Source organism: Pinus tabuliformis, chromosome J, assembly GCF_031772625.1.
Source record: "Pinus tabuliformis cultivar Carrire ecotype Pingquan chromosome J, CPIR1, whole genome shotgun sequence".
NCBI lineage: Eukaryota > Viridiplantae > Streptophyta > Pinopsida > Pinales > Pinaceae > Pinus > Pinus tabuliformis.
In genome coordinates, this window is record NC_142295.1 from 794,077,505 (window position 1) to 794,084,262 (window position 6,758).

The window sequence follows — 6,758 nt, forward strand, 5'->3', positions numbered from 1 at the left end:
GTGATTCCAAATGACGAACAGACATGCCATAGAAGGGAGGGCGACATTCACAAGGCTAATAACCAGGCCTGGAACCATCTGGAAGGCTGGCTTTTGGAACAAATTCGCCCAAACTGGATCAGCACGGGTAAAACACTGGACTGACGCGCTGACAGCGCATCACATAAACAGAGCAGACTGTGTCAGCGCGCCTCGATACTTTCATAGGGTGCGCTGGCGCATAAAATTCGACCAGCGCGGGAAACCTGTGTGCTTCCGCGCTGGCAGCGCACCAGTTAGACTATAAGTCGCCCGTCAGCGTGGTTATTTTAATAACAGACGTGCTGATGCAATAAACTTAGGCAAAGTGCGTCTTTTGGCCAGTTTAGAGAGCATGAGCATGGTGCATTTGATTTCATGAGACATTAGGGAGACTGACAGGAAGACAGTGACAATTTACTGCGTAACACTTGGCTTGTAGAAGCATATATTGTTCAATTTTTAACCTTTTTGAGCTCAAGAATAGCCTAGATGGGGGTTTCTGAGCATCTTGGTCTCAATGCCATCCTCAATTTTCTGATTTGAGAACTTTATGATGGACTTTTTCCATAGTCAAGTCTTTTAGTGCTAGTGGTAGAGTCAATTTTGAATTTGTTTGGAGGTATATTTGAGCATGGAGGGAGCCTGGTTAGAGGTTTTCCAACCTTCTAGTTTCATCTGCAATAGTTGTTACTTCTGTATAGTAGATCTTTTAAGTATTTTCTCAATGTGTTAAAGAGAGAAGCATTTTTAACTCTTCATTGTGGAGGAGTTGCATGTTTATGCTCTTGATTTATGATGGAGTACAAGGACATATTGTGTGAGAGTCATTTTTATGTTGACATTTTATGGACTTGCTGTAGGGAGACATTTTTCTGAGTGAAAATTCTTTGCAGGAGAAACAAGCCACTGTACTGTCAACAAGTTGTATGCACTCATTTGCCATTGAAATCAATATATTGGTTTGGATGTTGGATCAGGCCCAAAGATGTAGCCCAGGAGGGGTGAACTATGTCATCAAATGTTGGTTTCTATTCTTCATGTTCAACATTTTGAGATGCATGTGAATTTTTTTTTGTTTTAAAATCATGTGAAAAAATCTTAACTCACATTTTGAAGAGGTTATGAGACTTGTTTATCTTTAAAAACCCATTTTTTTAACTTGAAAAGTGTTAGAGGATGGTCGATTTTTGAGAGGAGAAGTTCTCCACATTCAGATTAACTATCTAGCTGAAGTTTGCCTCAGATTGGACTTAAAGAGCCCTTGGAAGGGTATATAAATTAGAAATTCGACCGCCTTTGAGAGACATCACACATGCACTTCATTTCAGAGCAAGTATGCGAATAAGAAGAAATGTGAAGTACAAAAGAAGGAGAGAAGAGTTTAGTTGAGGAGAAATCTTCCCTAGAAGACATTGAAGGTCTGTAACATGCGAAGTTTTTATTGAAAGTTGTAACTAGTATTGGTATTCATAATTGTATTTGGCTCATGACATGATGTATCTCTTATGTAATTATCAAAAGAAAAAGAATTATTGTAAAATAAAATTTATTTATTAAAGCATGGGTTTCATGCTCAAATTTTTTGGTTCCTAGGTCTAAGCACCCACTGAGTGGTCTAGGCCTTTTGTCCTGAGTCAAAATTTATTTCATGATGTAATATACCTAATTGGCCTCTTGTATCAAGAGAGAAAATATTATTTTGTTTTGTTTACAAAAGTCTTACATTAATAATAACGACTAATTTTTTCTTGCTCTTTTCATCGCCACATAGCCCATCACACATTTTTGTTCACTACATTTTGAATCATGTGCTTACAAATTAATTCCTTGACACATGACCCACACAAGAAGTGCTCGACATATATATTACGAAAAAGATCCATCTAATTTCTCAGGGCCAAAGAGGTGGCCTTTTGAAAGACCATTTCTTTTAAAAATATAACAAGCATTGGTAAGGACCGGTGATTGGAAATTATTTCTTATTAAATGGTCGGTTAATTCCAAAGGATTCAGGTCCTTCATTGGTATGGAGGGATTTAAATGCATAATAATCACTTTAAGTTATTATTAGTTATTGATCAATGATTTTGTTTAGACATTATGTGTGAAAGTGATCATTATTTATTATGATATTGTTGACTTATAATTTATAATGGATATTGTTTATATATTGTTTAAGGAGAATTGGTTATAGAATGGGGAATAAATAATGATCTATGTCACACCTCTACTTTTAAAATAACTATTAATGTTTCATGTTAATTATGTGAAAGTAATCGTAGTTTATTTTGATATTGTTTATCTATCGTATAGAATGGATATTGTTTACATATTCATTATTAATATGGAAATGGTCATAGAATGTGACATACATTAGTATGCATACCATTGAGTCATGGATGAAAACATCACTAGAAAGTGACATGCGATATTCTAACTCATAACTAAAATATGTAATGATAAAAATGATATTTGAAGGAGAACTATGCTCGATGCATAGATATTAATGATTAATATTGGCATATATGTGTATGTGTGTGTGTGTTATGAGCATGAGACTTATAATATTGATCAAACTAAGAAAATAGAGAATATGAATAACCTACAAGAGCCCATACCTATGAAAAACGTTTACAAGATATTCTGAATATGTATTGAGGACAATAAAGTATCTTCATTAAACATATACTAATTAACCTAAACATAGTGTACGACTTGAAGCTAGAGAACCGTGCAAATAGTGGAAGGTTGTACGCCTTATAAATTGCCAAAATTTGAATAGAACCTTAGAGAAATATTATGACATTCAATGATTATTGGGATAAAGCATGAAACAAGTTGATACACCATCCAATGAAGCATCAAAATTAGTCTCAATATAGAGACTTGTGCCATGGTGAGTGAGGCCACTCACACACCGTGAAGGGGAAAATTAGGGCTTGTGAGTGAGCATAGGTTGATTGATTATTTGAGCACTAGGAAGGGGAAAATTGTGCCACATATGAAGAAATATCAGAGGAATAAAATTGATGATTTATTGACTTTGTTTACATTAATAGACATTGTTCCACAATCATCTTAAATGGTTAATCTCAATTTTCATACATTATATAAGTATTGGTGTCAAATTGATACATCAAGATTCCTATTGAAATGAGGTCATTGTCATAAGGATAAGTGCATTTCTATTATCATTATATAGATACATAGGTGTGTAAACTCAGGGATTTACATATTGATTACTGCATTAAAGACCATACTACATGCATAGGATTGATTGTTTATGTCACTGTCATGATGACAATGACATAGACCTCTTTCTCACTTTCTTGATGATCACTATAATATGTTTATAATATCATCAACTGCAAACCCCAAGATTATTGATATAGGGTTTCTTAGGGTCACTATTCATATGTCCTTTAGAGATTCCATCATTTCATATGACTCATTGAAGAGACTTGTCAAGGATATCTCTGTCATTTGAATGCCTGAACTAAAATTCCAAGACTCCTTAGGGTTTCACTTTAGGGTTGATGATAAATGCATCTCAACATATATATATTAGAAAGAATGTGATATTGAGAAAATACAAGGTTTCGATTCCATCAACCAAATCATAAGTTAAATACTTCCATATTGTAAGTCAATGCCATTCCAAATAAACTTTATATTGAGGTCATATGTTTTTGGTATAGAAGCCAAAATTCTTAGAGAAGACATACCATACGATCTTTGTAGTAGGGATGGAGATATACCATCATTGATAAGCATAACATGAGATATACACAGCTCGTGTGAAAATGAATCATTAATCCATTCATCATAAATGGGCTTAACCGAAGGGAGAGGCGCCAAAAGGTTGCTCAACCGAAGGGAGTCAATCATCTCCTCCTTCACAAACCTGGATTGACCTAAATATACAATGAAATTCCCCTGGCTCTCTCAACTTGGGAAAGGCCAAGGATAGTCCTTATTTCTCTATTAGACTGGTGGGAAGGGATTATCGATTCCAAGAGTGTATTCAAACTTCCATCATAGAGCCAAAACAAACTTTATATTGAGGTCATATATATTTGGTATAGAATCCATAATTCTTAGAGAAGACATGCCATATGAAATGTATACATAATCGATGCCAAAACTATCTTCAAACTTCCATCACAAAGCCAAAACAAACTTTATATTGAGGATCCATAATTCTCAGAGAAGACATACCATACGAACTGCATAAATAATCAATGCTAAGACTATATGCAAACTTCCATCACAAAGGCAAAACAAACTTTATATTGAGGTCATATGGAACTGTATAAATAATTGATGCCAAGACTCTATGAAAACTTCCATCATAAAGCCAAAACAATCTTTATATTGAGGTCTTATGTATTTGGTATAGAAGCCATAATTCTTAGAGAAGACATACCATACGAACTGTGTTGGGCTTATTATTTGTCAGATTAATTGCCTCTTATTAATTCGTCAACTAGATATCGTAACCTTTGAGTTACAAAACAATCTGGTCAAGGTATTGTTCTATGAGCCCAGGAAAACTTAAAAACCTGAACTATTGGCTTTAAGAAATTCAACCCCTATCTTTAATTTAATATCCTACAGGCATTCGGTACTAGAAGTCACAAATTTAACTAAGTACTGCTTATCTTATTCTAAGACTAAAATTCAAGAAAATATTTATAACTAAATTCTTGATCAAATATTTAATAAAAAATCCTAATTATGCTCTAAGTACCAATCTAGTTATATTAAATTCTTTGTTCAAAGCAAATACTAATAAGTCATTTCTACTCAAAGAAGATTCAAATTATTCAAAACAAAACCATAATGCTCCATTTCAAACCCAAAGGCCATGAATCAAATATTTAACTCAAAAAGGCTATAAGTTAAAATACCTTAACCACACAGTTGTCCTTTGAGATAACTCTAGGTCAATTAGTTATGCCAAAGCATCTATAATGTTTTGTTGTTTTAAATGATTGGATGACGAGTGAACAATTTTATAAACAGGTGTTTCAAACTTAGTAGATTTCCAGGTAAAATAAAAAGCTAATCTTTAACTACACATAGTTAATTTGATTTTAATGGGGTGGAAAAGTAGAAAATGGAGAAGTATAATTGATTTAATATTCAAACTAAATACTTAACCAGTTATAAGAAGAAATTAAGAAAACAATGTTTACTTAATCAACAAAATATAATTAAACTGTTATAGAGATCTGATGTAATTTTTATTTAAAGAGGAACTTACAATAACAAATAGTTTTGTAACTATTCTCTTATTTAAAATCACAACTTCAGAGAGGATTCAAAATTAGACTGAAACTCAGTTAAATTTTAAATCGGATAACTGCAAAAGAATTAATTTATATGAAGAAAACATAATAAATAAACAAGATGAAATACAACTCACAGAGAAACAGACTATATGAGGTAAATGCATAATCTTTTATTATTCCAGAAAAATGCTCTAGCTTAGTACAAATCTGCTTGATAGCTTGTTCAAGGGTTCAACCCATAATAAAGAAGGAGTTATTTATACAAAATTTGCAAAAGATCTACAATCTGTTTGGAATAACATACCAAAATAGTACAAAAGTACAAAAATAGAGCAATATAATAGGAATCAAGAAACTGCTGAAGAGGTGGCTCTATCCTTTGGGAATCTGTTGATGATCTAGCCTGAAAATACCGATGAGTTGTCATGTTGTTAGAATCAAAAATTACTAAATTGTTTCACACAATTGATCCCATCTTTCTTCACTTGGGATTTCCAAATTCACCATTTTTCTAAATGTTTCATCCACTTTTGTGTACCTCTTGAAATTTGGCTTGGCGAGAAATAAATGTTTAATTTCATGCATGATGGTTAAATCAAACTCCAAGGCTTCTAGAAAGGCCTTCCCTATTATTTGTCCTTTGACTCCTGCAAATTTAGTTGTCCACTGCAATAGCATACAATTCCTTGCAATAATATTCTAATTTGATCAATTTATCATTCAGACCTACCAATCCTAGTAGTCCTTTATGATTCAAGACATTAAACTTTTAATGAAATCTTTTGACAGTAATATCCAGATTTTGACATTTTGTTTCTAATTGGTTGATCAAATTATTCTTTTGTAATACCTTTTTAATCTCTAAGATAGTAGTTGTTCTGTCAGAGATGTTTATTTCTTCTAATTCTTCTTTGTTTTTTTTTTTAATTTAACACTTTGATCATGTTTGTGGCTTCTGTTGGCTTGGTCTTCAAGGCTACTTTCTGTTCTTCTATCACTTCTCTGCATCTGGTGATGAGTTCTTGCTGCTAAAAAATTTTCTGTATGAATGGCCATACATCTGTCATGGATTGGTTGATTTTTGTCTAGATATTTTCCTTGACATGAGCCAAAGTATCTACCATTAGGGACTCACTCTCCAACTTCTGATGTTAAGTTCCAATTTGTGGGACTTCTGCATCTCCTGCACATACAAGTATCCTTTTTTACTTTATGCAATTCTAAATTTTGGAATTTCTGTAATAAATTCTCGTTTTCTTGTTTTTGTGTGGCCAATTCTTGTGATAATATCGTTGGATCAGCTGCTGTTGAAGTAGAATCAATGGTTGTTGATGATGAGCTAGGATCTGTACCTACAACTTCCATTGGGACTGTTGTGACTAGAACCATAGCAAGCTGTGTTGCTTCTTTCTCCTTTAATAACTCTTCAATCCACTCTTCCAT

At 33.2% G+C, this 6,758-nt stretch overlaps 1 pseudogene; it reads right to left on the reverse strand.

Annotated features, from left to right (window-relative positions):
- The window catches only part of LOC149229110 (cell division cycle 20.2, cofactor of APC complex pseudogene), a 76,455-nt pseudogene extending 69,697 nt beyond the window's left edge, over window positions 1–6,758 (reverse strand).